Here is a 17,011-nt window from a genome sequence, read left to right on the forward strand (position 1 = left end):
AGCCGATCAGACCTATATGGTATACTCCGTCTGTCCTGGAGAGCCCGTCGGACCGTTTGCCATACACACTAATACAATATACACACACACAGACAGACTGAGGAGGGGGCTCAGCTCAACTCCATGCTGATATGAAACAGATGTTTGATAATGCACACACAGCATTTCTTTCTTGGACAGAGCTGAGATAGAAATAACATTTCTATTTCTTACAGTGCCCCCTTTGATAATGACAGTTATCCCATAACATAATTATCACATTACATTATTCTCAGCATGTACATTATTACAGAATATTATATGAAACATATTTCAATCAAACATTTCCTTCAAAGTCATTAGTACTTGATAGTTCTGTTTGCTAAGGAGTATTGAGAGAATACAAAAGTATTCATAGAACGATAAATCAACATCCTAATGAATGAAATAATACAGCAAACAATAAATTAAGGGATTAACAGTATACCTCCAATTGGTATTAAAGAAGATACAAGTAATTGTTTCCAGCTTGTAATCCAATTTCCAAAACCCATCTCCATCTTCCACTTGTCTTCTCTGTAATTCATCAGCAATTTTGGTCATATTATTTATACCCTCAGCTATGATATGACCATCTTCATCATTTTCTGGTATATATGTACAAACATAACAATCACTCTTTTGCATTAGTAATTGTAGCAAACATGGGCCAAATAATAACATAAGTAGAATGCATACAGCAATTGATATAATGGAAGACATCCAGGGTGCGAACCACCCACACACATTGAAAAATTTCCCCATATTCCCTGATGTTATCAGCTAATTCCTTATTCAACTTATCCATTTCCTTTCATACCTTCATGAATTCACCATCATCATCAATGTGACCCAGGATGTATGTATTGCATTTGTCACCAAATATTTTACATATTCCTCCTCTATCTTTAGCCAAGAATTAATCCAAACATTTAATACCTCTTGGCTGTCCAGCACTGTCTAGATATACTTCAGGGTCACTTGAGGCATCACATTCTATGTACCTTCGTTTCCGGGTATTTACCCATACCTTCATAACAAAGACATCTTCCTGTAATATTACCATAAAACATAAACCATCATACATTATTTCTAGAAATTGGAATTACACTTGTGACTCCTTGCTGTTGTGTTAATACTGAACGGGCATAGGCAAGCATGAACACCTGCCATATGCAGAGTGTCTGTAGGAATGTTTTCATGTTGACTGTTCCGGTTCCCTCCTCAGGTCCTCCTAATTCAAAGATTCCGGTTGGGCACTGGCGCTGCGTGTTCAGCTCCTCCAGTGCTTTCACCGTTCACCTTGAATCAGTAAGGCCCTCCTCTGGAGCAAGCTTCACGCGGCTTGCGTGGATCCACTGTGGTTGAAGATCAGTCAGAACACCTGTCCTTGTCACAGCGATCACAGTGGCCGGCCCCAGATAATTCGGTTCTCCAAGTTTCGTAGGTTTCAGACACCTAATCAACACCGATTGTCCTGGAACGAAAGGATGAGTGGGCCCTTCTGATGGAAGAGGGAGAGAGAGAAAGACATCACCATTTATACCATTTAACGTTCTAACTAGGGAATCCACATAATCCGCGATGATCACCTCCGTGTCACCTGTGGAAAGATTGCCAGCGTGACCTCTGACCCAAGGGGTCGGGAAAGGTCTACCTATGAGAATTTCAAAGGGAGACATTTTTGTAGTGGCTGACGGAGACATTCTCATTTCAGTCAGTACGGCAAGCAATAAATCAACCCAATTTCTTCCCGTATCTAGACACGCTTTATTAAGACGTTCTTTTATCGTTTTGTTCAAACGTTCCACGTTTGATGAAGACTGAGGATGATACGGGATATGAAAATGCCAATTAATACTAAGTTCTTTAGCTAATAATTGTGTTACTTTAGAAGCAAATGGAGTTCCATTGTCACTTGCTATAACAGTTGGAATACCGAAACGTGGTATAATTTCTTTGGCAAGAACCTTCACTACCGTCTTTGCGTCTTCTTTTCCACATGGAAAAGCCTCAGGCCACTTAGTAAATCGATCAATAATCATGAGCAAATACTTGTGATTTCCACATGGAGGCATGTGTGTAAAATCGATCTGTAAATATTGGAAAGGAAGTTCAGGATGCGGTAAAGCATCATGGCTGATTGCCTTGTGCCTGTTTGTTTGCGCACACACCAGGCAAGCATCCGATATCAACAAAGTATTTCTTCGAACGTTTGCAATGCAGTATGATTGATTCAAATTTTGTATCACTTTCTCTTTTGACACATGTGATACACCATGATAATGCCTACACAGCATTACAACAGTAGATGCTTGTAGCACGATTCTACCTTGTTTATCTCTTAAGATACCAACTTGATCTGGTTTTACTTCATTGGCTGCCCAATGAGTCAAATCATCTTGAGTAGGATTCGTTGTAAGATTTTAACATCCAAATCATTAATCAACGATGAATTCATCATCGGCACTTCATTGTTTTGTTCATTTACATGCGGACTACGTATTGCTTCTTTTGCTGCCCATTTTGCTACTTCATTCGCAAATCTGTTTCCTTTGGCCTTGTCAGATTCACCTGTTTTATGACCAGCTACTTTAATTACAGCAAGTTTCAATGGTTGCTGTGCTGCACTTATCAGCTCGGTCACAATGTTATGATGCGAAATTGGTTTTCCTTCGGAGGTTTTGAAATTTCTTTGCTCCCACAATTTAGCAAAATCATGGACTACGCCATACGCATATTTGGAGTCAGTATATATGTTGATACACTGACCTTTTGCCAATTGACAAGCTCTTGTTAAAGCAATCAGTTCTGCGACTTGTGCTGATTTATGTGGCAGTGAATACGCTTCAATTACTTTATCAGGCAATTCAACAATAGCATAACCACACAAATATGTACTGTCGTTTGGCTTAAAGCAGGATCCATCAATATACCAATGGATTCCCTCCTCCAGGACAGACGTGGAAACGTCTGGCCTGCAAGCAGTCGAAATTTGGATCCTGTTCAGGCAGTCGTGATCGTCGCTCTCAAATTCACCTTGTGTCAGCAACCTATGCAAATGTACAGTAGGGCCATGAATAACAGAAGTTACTTTCAACGTTACATTAGCAGTAGCTAACAATATAGCCTCATAGCCGGAACGGCGTTGGGCAGTCATGTGTTGAGTCGAAATATTATGCATAATGGCTCCTACCTGATGAGAAACATGTACAATGAGAGGATGTGACAAAACAACTTTTTCAGCATCCTGTATCATGATTGCTGTGGCAGCCACTGCACGCAAACATAGCCACTGAATCAAGGGTCTTGGATAAATAAGCTATTGGACGGAAAGTGCCCCCATGCTCTTGGGCCAGGATTGCTGCGGCTGTGCCACCACTTTCGTACACGTATAGATGAAAGTCTTGTGTGTAACAGGGTAGGCCCCTTGGCGGCCTTAAGAGTGATGATTGCAAATGTTTGAATGCTTGATTCATCTCACTTGTCCATGTAATATGTTCTTTGTCACCCAGCGTAGCATCTCGCAGGATTTTGTCATACATGGAGCAATTAGGCACCCACAGGTGGCAGTAATTGACCAGTCCCAGGAAGCTTTGCATTTGCTTCCGTGTGGATGGATGCTTAAATGTTGCGATGGCTTTGATCCTGTCCGCAGACAGACGAACTTGGCCTTGTGACAGTTCATGTCCAAGGTAATTGACTTTTCTCTGCACCCATTGAAGTTTGCCTTTAGATGCCTTGAAACCAGCCTTAGCCAGAACATTGCAAACAATCTTTGAGGCAGCAGCACACATGTCCTCAGAGGCACCAGTGACCAGAATGTCATCAGCATATTGGAGCAGGCAAGTGTCTGGAGGGAGTTTGACATCTTTCAGTGTATCGTGCACTACAGCGGAGAAAACAGCCGGAGAATCTCTGAACCCTTGAGGGAGATGCGTCCAACTGTATTGACAATTCTGAAAACAAAATGCAAACAGTGGCTGAGTGTCATGATCCACAGGAATACTGAAAAATGCGGAGCTTAAATCAATAACAGAATAAAATTTATGTTCTGAAGGAATAGAATTAACTTTGAAATGACAAATTGAATTGAATTGACTCCCGAAATGTCTGGTAGCAGCACAGTTGCAGACGAATCTTCAACAAGAGCACTTCCTGTGTCGGTTGTAATGGAAAAAAACTGAAGGAAACAGAAGTGTCAAAGAGTTAGAATCAAAATTCAATTTCATACCAAGTTTATGCATCAAGCCTCTACCTAACAGGCAGAATGGAGAATTCGGTATGATTGCAAAAGCATGCAATTTAAACAATGTCGGTACATCCTTAGAAGTAATTGGTAAGGCGGGCGTCAATTCGCATTTCACAGGAACATTATTAATCCCTACAGAACTAATTTTCTTTCCCGTGATGGAGCCTGAGTACACATCAGAAGATAACGAGGACACCGAAGCGCCGCTATCGATTAAAAACATGTATGGTTTATGGTCCACATTTAATTCAAGGAATGGCAAAACATTTGATTTATTTGGACATTGCATCGAAAGTAATGAAAATTCAGACTCTTTGCTCTCGCACCGTCAGGTGCAATTCCATTCAGTTGGATATCTCTCTGAATGTGTTACACTCTGTCTCTGGTTAGGAGAAAACGAAGGAGGGTTTTCGTGCTCATAGCCATTAAAGCGCTTACGCATCTGGTTTCTATTAGGCTGCTGCTCAGTTCTTTGTCTGCAAAACTTTGCAACATGTCCTGAACGACCACAACAATAACATCTAACAGGCTTTGTTTTGTTACGAAACGGACGTGTCTGAGCCGCAGCATCAACCTGTAATATTATCAGAGTTTTTCCTTTGGAGGAAGCAAAGGCTCCAGCAGAAGAAAGCTCACGTAAACGCTTGCCAAGGTCATCAATCGACATCGTTAAAAAATTATTCGTGGTGATAGCTATAACATCAACAAGAGGCAACGGGTGAACCTTAAATCCTTCTGCAGTTTCCACGAACGGAAATGCAGTCGCAGCTTTCAAATCAGGATACAGTTTATTTTTTACGGGCTCACACACTAAAGGAGCCTGAAGATATTCATAACTCGGGGGGAGAGCAGTGTGAGAGAAACCTTTTTCTTCTCTCTCCTCAGGCTGTTCACTGAGATCAGCCCGTGGGGGAGAGAATTTGCAATCTTTGTTTATTCCAGCAGCTTTATCTATGTCAGGTCTGCGATCCCAGTACTTTTTCATCATTTCCCAAGTTTTATAGGATTGTTTCATATAATCGAAGTCCCATTCTGGATCACCCCAATTTCCATAAATCATGTCTTTTGCTGCAGACATATCTCTATCTTTAAAGGAACCTTCACGTGGAAACGTATCTAATTGTGTTTTGTCAACTGACCAGCCAGCTAAATTTGATAGATATGGTTCCGTAAAAAAGGCTTGATTATTTCTGTCCATAAAATCTTTCGGAGATTAATTAAATAAAGGTGAATTTATTTTATTTCCCATTTTTGAAACCACACAAAAATGTTCACCTCTAAACAAAATAAACAAAATTCAAATAATCAAATAGAAAACAAAGAAGAAAAATTCTGCAGTGTCAATTGTTAGTAAAGCATTTTAGTCAAGGAAGCAAAGAAAGAAGAAGAATAGAGAAAGAGGGAAAAAAAATCAAAAAATCAAAATAAACTGTGCATTGATTCACTCACAAACCCCCCAAAAAACGACGGAGATTTCTTATGAAATATCTCGCAACAATCCTTCTTACAAAAGTAAGGATATCACACAACGAAGAAAATTGATCACGTTTTCTTTACGTTCGTCCCGTAGTTTATCAAAAACTTACGAGGTTACTCACAACAAAAAAGAGGGAATTCATGTCTCTTTTTATGTTCTTCCCGCACCTCATTAGAAACACGAGGATAATCCTCCCGCATTTATCAAAAATACGAGGAGACCATACACCCCCCAACGATAAATAAACTTGATAATGTCCTTTATTGCCCTTCCCGCATTAATTAAAACATGAGGCGTCACCAATCTCTGATGACCTATACGGTCTTTCAATAACGCAATACGGCACTCATTATAATCATAACATTATAATCATATACTTCAAAATTATTTCTCAGCAAACAGTAAGAATCAACCCCTCATTGAAAGGAAAATTAGATTCTTACCGTTTGGAGAATCTCGGTGACGAAGCCCCCAATTGTTAGAAATAAAAGTTCTTCTAAACCACAGCAGTGCCTTTTTCTCTCTGTCTTTTATTGAGTCGTGAATGAATCAATACAAAGCATTGAGTCCAACGTTGGGGAGCGAACAAATTTGCAGCTCAGCTCAGCTTTTCCAATATGTGGCATGCAAAGATATACTACAATAGTAAAAGGGGAGTTCTCATCACTAACCAATCAGAGCAAACATTACCTCATATCAATATCACATAACAATTCCATATGGCAAAAGTTCCTTGTGAGCCGATCAGACCTATATGGTATACTCCGTCTGTCCTGGAGAGCCCGTCGGACTGTTTGCCATACACACTAATACAATATACACACATACAGACAGACTGAGGAGGGGGCTCAGCTCAACTCCATGCTGATATGAAACAGATGTTTGATAATGCACACACAGCATTTCTTTCTTGGACAGAGCTGAGATAGAAATAACATTTCTATTTCTTACAGGTACACTGCTGGCAAATTGCTGAACTTTAAATAGGAACTTTTATTTGGCGAATGACTCTTATGAACTTTGCCGAAATGTTGGAATACAGCGATTTAAGCACTATATACATCGCTCTTCAAGGAACAGTTCTATACATTCATCATCTGATGCCATCCTTGTTCCTATATTTCAGCGTAAAGCTCATAGACTGCTGTACACTGGTGTTGATTTTAACAACCTGTCAGCGCTTAAACATGTAGAGTTTTCCTGTTATCCTCTGTGCCCTTGGGTCTGTTTAAATAGTCACTTTTTAATACACACTCTGTGAACAACAAGGCTGTGATTTTATCAGATATTATCACTGAAGAAAAACTTGACCTTGTGTGCTTAACTGAAACTTGCTCTGGAGCTTCAAACAAAATTGAAAGATTTGGGGGTGATATTTGATGCAAATTTAACATTTGATCCTCAAGTCAATAATACTGTTAAAACATCATTCTTCCATCTCAGAAACATTGCACTGCACCCCATGTTATCTTTCTCGGTGGCTGAAAAACTGATCAATACTTTTGTATTTTCTCATATTGATTATTGCAATGCTTAACTTGTTGAGGTCTCTAAATGTACTGTACCTTAAACAAGTTGCAGTATGTGCAAAACTCTGCTGCTGGTATCTTATATAGGACCAGGACAGGTGATCACGTCACTCCTGTCTTGGAGTCCTTGCACTGGCTCCCTGTCAAGTTTCATGTAGACTTTAAAATTCTCATGCTTAACTACAAGGCTTTGCATGGTTTGGCCCCTCAATACATGTCTGAAATTTTAACACTCTACACTCCAATGCGGGATCTCCGCTCCTCCGTATCTGTTTTTTTAACTGTTCCTCCAACTCGTATACATTCTATGGGTGACAGGGCGTTCTCTTTTTTTGCTCCAAAACTGTGGAACACTCTTCCCTCTGAGGTTAGACATGCTGAATCTTTTAGTATTTTTAAGTCTTCTCTTAAAACTCACATTTTTAGGGTTTCTTTTCTGTGATTATGTGATTATTGTTGTATTATTTAAAAATGTTTCTAAGTGCATGTTTTCTTGCATTAATATATTTTCATTTTTCTCATGTAAAGTGCTTTGAGATGCAACTTTTAAAGGTGCTATGGAAAATAAAGTTGTATTATTATTATAAACATTACAAATTACTTCATGTAAGACTTCACAACATTCCTTAAAAGTATCAGTTTCAAATTGCATATAAAAATTGTTCAGTTAATTTGCCCTTGCAGTTTCATTATAGGCAATTTCTCATATTGAATCCCACAGATTCTTTGTGTCAGATCTGTACAAGTCTCGTTCTGCCTGTTCACCCTCAGCTACTAATCGAGGTCCATTTGTGCTGCCTTTAATCCCACAGTATCTCCTAATCTGTAGGCCATTTTCTTCCTACTGATAAATTCCCCCTGTGATGTAAGATTTATTATTTGGATATCGCTTAACCTTCCGAGTTATAATTGAATCCACACCAAAGGAAATATACACTCTAAATGATTCTGTGATCATATTGTATCAATATTTGCATTGTGGAAGAAAATGTCCCAATCCATACAGAGGAAGCATCATTTGAGCTCCTCTATACTATATTGGACCACACATTTACAGCCTTTATTGATCATTTACTGGATTTAAAAACTGACCGATAGGTAGGGAGCAGATGGATAGCATTGTGGTCAGAGCTGGTTGGGGGGGGGCTCTGGTTGTGTAAACATCCTTGATTTTACCATAGCACTTGTCAAGAATATTATTGTTCCTCGTGCCACTCTTTTCTCATATTGAAAAAAACCCTGGCAAAGACTTCCCCAGTCCACAGTGATTAAAATCAATATAGGTGCATCCGGCTTGTTTTGTAAGTGCTGGTGAACACAATCTGTAATTTGACTGGCTGCTCTTGTGGCATTCCCACTTGGTGGGATATACACAACACATACAAATATGTTGGTAAATTCTCTTGGCAAATAGTATGGTCGCAGGGTAATACACAGCAGTTCTAGGTCAGGGTTACATATTCTCTCTCTAATTGCAAAATTGCGGCACCAGCTATCAGTAATGTAGACACAAACTCCCCCCACTCTTATTTTACCGGAATTCTCATCTTTATCAGAGCATATATGGGAGAATCCATCCATTTGATTTAAACTGTCAGGTACATCATTGCGCAGCCACGTTTCCGTAAAAAGTATCAGGCCAGTCTCACGATACTCGTAGCAGGCTCCAACCTGTGAGCACAGCTCATCCAGCTTGTTACTCATGGAGCGAGGATTGCAGAGTAGCATAGGTGAAAGGGGTAGATTAGTGGCTCTCCAAACACGCTGCCTAATGCCACCCCTCTTGCCCCACTTCCTAACATGGCAAGAGGCTAGTATGAATTGCTGTAGTTGCTCCTCAGGTGTATTTCTCAACAGATTTGTCGATGGTAACCCTCCGCAGTCCCTCAAATCCAGAAGCTCAGCCCTGCTGTATATTAGCTGACTGATGTCTATGAGCCCGTTTGTAGCTCCTTATACAACACGACTGGACAGGTTTAGTCACGCGATGATCAACAATTCCATATTTCTCCATCTTGTTCCACCCGTATACAGTTTACAGTCCCAACTAACACTCACACTTAGTAAGTATAATGCCCAACCGATAACAAACAGTAGATGAATACGCCACAAATGCCACAAACAAACAACTAATATGCAGCAACAGCCCTCCGTGTCGCCTGCAGAGCAGTGCCATCTTATACATATAATAAATATATTGACTTCTAAAGCCACTGTCTATTGTATTCAATGTCTACTGAAGGCTTTCATCAGCCATTATGGACTATCTTTGAAATATGTCCACTTGGGGGCTTTTAAACAGCAATTATTGATATATGTGATGTGGCGATCCAGCCAGAAGCTCACGATAGGCTATTGAGGAGGAAGTCCAGAAAATGCTATACATGGGGGCGATTGAAAAATCCACCAGCCCCTGGCCCAGCCCTATATTAATCGTCTGAAGGGCCGACGGCGCCTTCCGGTTTTGTAATGACTGCTGGAAGTTTAACGAGGTGTCAGCTTTCAAAGAATATCCCATACCCTGGTTGGATGATAGCTCATAGAAAGGTTGGTAAGGGCTTAGTTCATCTCCACTCTCGATCTGGCAGCCAACCCAAGGAAGTGACATTTTGACCTTTCAGGAGCATGGTACCTGGGCTTCCAGATTGGCTGTGGTCTAATCATGCCACAACAGAGGCAGAAGCTCTAAAGAACTTTCAATGACCAACCAGCAAGCCCCAAGTACGTGCGTTTCCAGGGTTGGATGGTTATTACACCCCCCACATCTCCAATCTAGACTGTCCGCTCTATGACCTGACTAGGAAAGGACAGCCAAAAAAGGTCCAGTGGTCAGATGAAGCCGAGGAGGCCTTCAAGTCCCTCAAAGACTACCTGACTGGTCCTTCACACATCTGACTGCATCCATCAGTTTCTCCTCCAAATGTATGCATAAGAAACATTGAAGGCATTGTGGGGATCCTGTCCTTTCCCAGGATTTTCAAGGTGAGGAACATCCAGTAATCCTTTATTAGCCATAAGCTGTCCTCAGCAGAGACCAGGTATGCCGCAGTGGAGGAGCGGGAGTCCTTTGGGATAAAGTGGGAAGTCGTGGACTTGCGGTAATTTTTCCAGAGCCACAGTTTCACGCTGCTCACAAATCATGTGCCCCTGCAATGGATGGCCATGGCAAAGGCCTTGCAATACTAGGGTAACCACATGATTTTTAGCTCTCCAGGACTACCTTTGTTAAGAATAGAATACAACTCCTGTCAAGAAGACTACCTCTGTCAAGAAAAGCACAGCTTTCTCAGAGCTTCTTCACAGCGATTAATTGAGATTATTTTAGGTAACTGACATATTGTGTAATAACTTAAATGTTTAATCGATTGATAGCCCTAATTTAACATTTTTAACAACTTTTTGAAAAGGTTTCTGCTGAACTCTCAAAAAATCATGTTTACCCATCTCATGTCCCAGGAAAAAAGAAAAATTTATTTTTTCAATGACCAATTCTTCTAAATATGTTGTTCAATGCTTGCAAAGTACCAATGGTTGTTTATTTTTTACTAAACGTATGCATAAGCCTAAAACACTACATATTTCAACCCTAAATAAGTCATTTATATACTTATAATTTAAATAGATAAAAAAAACTCAACGCCAGTCAGTATTACTCAGTTTCTCTGTGTATGTGATTATGATGAATCACACATTATTATATTAACACTGATGTGAGTGATTTTGTTTTCTGTTAAAATACTACCTAAGCTTAAGATGCATAGACAATTATTAATAGCGAGAGTTTTGGATCTGTTAGGTCGGCCATATCAAACGGAGGGTGCATTCAGTCAACTTTTAAAAAACATTGGGTTAAAACCACTTTAACCATTTGCCATTATTTCAAGACTATCTTAACATGCAAACTTGTGAATACAGGGTTAAACTATTGAACTTGACGAGGCCAATATTAGTGTAAACATAATGAAATACTGATAATGACTGTTTGAACCATATGTGCTTTTTTCATAGGTCTGTCCTCAGCTCTCTGAGGATTAGCATTTGTACGTAGAGACTCATCCTGCAAGTTCTTGTAGATTTACACTCCACAATATCAGGAAAATAAGACCTTTCCTCTCTGAACATGCCACACAACTACTTGTTCAGTAACTTGTCATAAGTAAACTGGACTACTGTAACTCTCTCATTGAAGGCCTTCCTGCATGTGCAATTAGACCTCTGCAAATGATCCAGAATGCAGAAGCACGTCTGGTCTTTAATGAACCAAAGATAGCGCATGTTACACCACTCTTTGTCTCTCTCCACTGGCTGCCGTTTGATGCGCGTATAAAATTAAAGGTTCTGATGCTGGCATACAAACAGTCACTGGGTCTGCTCCAGCATACCTCAAATCATTTATGCAGAACTACACTCCCTCCAGAAGCCTGTGGTCAGCAAAGGAACGTCGCTTTGCTGTACCAACACAAAGAGGCACCAAAACCCTTTCCCAGACTTTCAGTTTCATCATACCACGTTGGTGGAATGACCTTCCCATCTCCATCTGTGAAGCTGACTCACTCTCTATCTTCAAAATATGGCTAAAAACTCATAAAAAAATTCTTGTTGCACTTAAATATGTTTTGATTACTATTCTTATGCTAGTGAAACTTTGTAGTTTGGCACTTTTCGTACCAATGTCTCCTTAAGATGATTCACTTATGTTTTCCTCTTTTGTAAGTCGCTTTGGATAAAAGCATCTGCCAAATGTATAAATGTAATGTAAATGTAAATGTCATCCATATCCAAGAGGTCTGTCTCAGCAACAGAAATACATTAAGAGCAGGAGGCGTCTGTGTGATAGACTTGCTGAAGTGGGTGTCACTTTTGAGATATTTCCTCTTTCTGCACACAGAAACAAGTGATCACTGCTTCAGTGTAGCAGCAAATGATGGCTTAATAGATCCAGACGCAAGATTTGGGAGGTACTCCTCACAATACCTGGTGTAGAGGATTTCATGGTTTGATTAAATAGGAATACTCAGATAAAACTACTTCCAAAATAGCAAAGCATGTTAAAAATAGACAGGGCTGGTGAGTGACATTTTGATCTTTCACTGGGTTTATTATAAATAAAAATTATATTTAAGGTTATGAAATCAAACGTTGTAAAAAAAAAATAAAATGTTACCACCATGAGAGGTGTTAGCAGTGGGCTACCGGGTTGACATATTTCACTCATGATGGCAAGGAACATTTTGAGTATCACCTTGGTTACAGCCTAGCAACCAGATTGGGTTACCCTAGCAACCACATAACAAATCACATATCTGCACCAGAACATTGTAGAGATTCTGGGTGGACTTATTTCAATGAGGATCGAAAGGAGACTTTTGAGTATCACCTTGGTAACTGCTTAGCAATCAGATGGGGTTACCCTACCAACCATGTAACAAATCACATATTTATCTATCTATTTGAATAGATAGAGATGATATTGCCCTATTATAAATAGGAAGGAAGGTAGGTTTAACCTCATCACTGCTGCATAGGGTGACCAGACGTCCCGGAAAATTCGGGACAGTCCCGAAATCCAAGCAGTTGTCCCGAATGCCGAATCCTGCCCTAATTGTCCCGATAATTAGAACAAAGTCTCAAGAGCAGACTCTCGAGTAGTTATAGTGTGATAGAATATTAAAAATTGCTCATTGCCATCCTGTAGCCAGCTCCTGTCGGCTGCTCATTGCAACCATAGACAGTAAAAGAACGTAGAGAGCTGCAGTAGGCTACGTAGACTACGTAGGCGGCAAGGCGCGAATTTCATGCTCAAAAAAGTCACAAGGAGTGATTTGATTGGATGTTGCTGATGTTAAAAGCGCAGTGTTTGTTTTATTTGTTTCATGATGACACTTGAGTTCAATGTTTTTTTTATTTGTATTTCCGTGTTTACATGACAGACAGTCATTTCATTCAGAATTCCTCAATAAATAATTTTGCCCAGATTTTTGAAATTAATTACAGCCCCAAATTTGTAAATTGGTAAGATTTCGTCCGTCGAATTTTACCAATTCTAATCTGGTCACCCTACTGCTGCAGAAGTTTTAAGGTTATCCATATTCTGGTGTGAATAAGAAGGGGATGGAATTGTCCTGAGGAAAAGACGAAGAATAAAAACTAGGAATTGAGCTGCATTATTGTTCTAGTATTATTAAAAGGGTGACATTATTCGGGTGATTATTAAAGGGTTGCCCATTATTTGGGCCACCCAAAACAGTGGATGTTTCGCAATAATCAGGGTTTCAACATTGAACCTTTATATTAGTAATCTGGCCGAAATCAGAAGGAAAAACACAATTAGATCCATATACTATAGATGGCTCATTTATTGATCGATTCATGAGCGAATCAAAATCTATGGTTAAAAGCGGGTGGGGGGACCCTCATTGGGATTATAAATACATGAAAGTGTCATACGAGGTGTGGAAGAAAATGAAACCATTCTGGGACAAAGGTCCTGAACGAAAAGAGGCTAATCAAATGCATGCAGCGGTCTCTGTGTCAGAACAACTGCCTAAATATGATATTGTCGTGAACAGAGCCTTAACCCATAACACCCCAATGACACCATGCGCACTATTATATCCCGACTTAACACAATTTAAAGGCAACTCATTCACTGCGGCCATGGCCCACAAAGATGAGGCGGGCCTCAATGACGTAAGACCATATTTTGCCAAGCTCTGCTCTAACCTACCAGTATACTGCAAACAGTATCCGCTATCAAAAGAAAAAGAGGCAGGCATTGGCCCAATAATACAACAGTGCCTGTCACAAGGTATTTTAAAACCTACTCACTCACCATACAACACAGCAATTAATCCAGTGAACAAAGCCAATGGTACATGGTGTTTAATACAAGATTTGAGGAAAATTAATGATTTAATTATACCGTTGTCACCAGTGGTACCAGATGTGTACACTACCATTAACTCAATTCCAGCAGAACACATTTTACTTTTATTGATTTGTGGTCTGCCTTCTTCAGTGTGCCAGTTGCACCCATTATGCAGCCCCTGTTCGCATTCACATATGGAGGCCGACAGTACACTTGAACCCGAATGCCTAAAGGATTTCGAGACTCGACTGCTGTATTCTCCGCTGTAGTGCACGCTACTCTCAAAGACAGCAAGCTTCCACCACAGACCTGTCTGCTACAATATGCTGACAATATCTTGGTTTCCGGTCCTGATGCAGTCCTGTAAAACAGCGTCAATGATTGTTTGCAACATGCTCGCTCGCCAAGACTTCCAAAAACAAGCTGCAATGGGTGAAACTGAAAGTTAACTATCTGGGTCATGAACTACAGAAACAGTACATCTCTCCACAGACAGAGTGAAGACAATTACTACCTTCCAATACCCTAAAACAAAAACTCAAATGCAAAGCTTCTTGGGTTTAGTGAAATATTGTCGAGCATGGGTGCCAAACTGCTCTTTGTGCGACAAAATCCTGAGAGAAGCAACACTCTCAAGTGCTGAGGAACCTATCAAGTGGACTTCTGATATGGACATGGCTTTCAAACATCTATGAAACGGCCACAGTTCTCCACCTGCACATCAGCTTACCGAATTATGGTGAACCCTTTCATCTGTATGTGCACGAGGCGGCAGGCACAGCAGCAGTGATCCTCGCTCAGTCCCATGGCGGAACATATAGACCAGTGGTGTACTTGTCAAAACATTTAGATAGATTGGGATATGAAGCTATTTTATTAGCTACTGCTAATCTGACCATTAAACCAACCTCTGTTGTACATGGCCCAACTATATCATTAAACACATTTCTAATTAAAGGTGAATTTTCCAACTATTCACATGATTGCCTTGATTGCCTGAAAGCATATACTTCCTGCAGGCCAGATGTTTCATCATCCGCCCTGGAGGAGGGTGAGATTGGTACATTGGTCCAGGTCCAGTTCCAAGCCAAATTATTCTGTATACTGGTGTGGTTATGCTGTAACAGAACTCCCGAATCAAATTATCGAAGCTTATTCGCTCCCATATAAAGTTGTTTGCGTTGATCATATTATGCCAATTGGCTAAAGTTACATCAATCAATATATACACAGACTCGAAGTATGCTGACGAAGTAGCAAAGTGGGCTGCAAAGGAAGTTGTGCTAGGCCCAGATCTGAATCAAGCTGAAGAGACCGTTTCCATGATGCAATCAACTCTGGTAAGAGAAATTGACATAAAATTGTTGCAGGCAAATCCATCTGAATCTGACATTCAACATTGGGCCTCAAATGAAGTGAAACCAGACCAGAATCATTTGTTAAGGGATAAACAAGGGTGTCTGGCTCTGGCCAAAACCGGAATAGTAATACTCTGTCGACATTATCACGGTATCTTGCACGTTTCAAAAGAAAAAGTTATCCAGTCAATCAAACTTATTGCATAAATGGGGTACGAAATGCAATAAAATTAATCCTGGACTTATGTCAAACTTGCGCACAGAATAACAGACACAAGTCTACGAAGCACGACTCATTACCACACCCGAAACTGCCATTCCAACACCTGCAAATAGATTTTACATATATGCCACCTTGCAGGAATAATAAATTATTGCTCGTGATTATGGTCCATTTTTCTAAATGGACAGAAGCTTTCCCGTGTGAGGGAAAATGCTAAAACAGTGGTAAAAATTCTGGCAAAAGAAATAATAACAAGATTCGGCATTCCAACCGTAATTGAGAGTGACAATGGCACTCCGTTCATGTCCAAAGTTACACAACTACTCGTGAAGTAATTTAACATAAATTGCCATTTCAACATACTGTATCACCCACAGTCAGCAGGCATGGTTGAATGGACAAATCGAACATTAAAAGAACATTTAAACAAAGCCTGCACTGAAACCAGAAGAACATGGGTTGATGTTCTACCAGATTTGTTGACTGTACTCAGAATGTCACCATCCTCTGTTGTTAAACTCTCTCCATTTGAAATACTAATGGTTAGGCCTTTCCCGACCCCTTGGGTCAAAGGCCGCACTGGCTCTCTCTTCACAGGTGACACGGAGGTGGTGATGGAGGTGGAGAATATGTGGATTCCCTCATTAAGACATTAAATGGTGATGTCTCTCTTTCTCTCCCTCTGCCTGCAGAAAGCCCTACTCATCCATTTTCTTCCAAATCAGCAGGTTCTGGTGAAGTGTCTGAAACCAATGAAGTTAGGTGAACCAAAGTATCTGGCGGTGACCAGAACGGGGGTGCTGACTGACCTTCAACCACAGCGGATCCACACAAGCCATGTGAAGCCTGCACCAGAGGAGGGCCTTACTGATTCAAGGGTGAACGGTGAAAGCACTGGAGGACCTGAACATGCAGTGCCAGTGCCAAACCGGGAATCTGCGAATTAGGAGGACCTGAGGAGGGACCCGGAACAGTCAATGTGAAAACATTCTTACTGATGCTCTGCATATGGCAGGCGGTCATGCTTGCCTATGCCTGTTCAGCTTTAACACAACAGCAAGGAGTCACAAGTGTAATTCCAATTCCTAGAAATAATGTAGGGTGGCTGTGGATGAACTACACCGCTGGTGGTAAACAATGTATAGTGTGCTCTCAATCACCAGCATCGATTTCTTATGTCATTTCTGTGCCAGTGAATGCAACAACTCATCAGGAGGAGCTGATTAAGAGGAGGCCTCCATGTCTTAACTACACAATCAATCTGTCACTTTCCGGAACCAACAAAA

Source organism: Xyrauchen texanus, chromosome 42, assembly GCF_025860055.1.
Source record: "Xyrauchen texanus isolate HMW12.3.18 chromosome 42, RBS_HiC_50CHRs, whole genome shotgun sequence".
NCBI lineage: Eukaryota > Metazoa > Chordata > Actinopteri > Cypriniformes > Catostomidae > Xyrauchen > Xyrauchen texanus.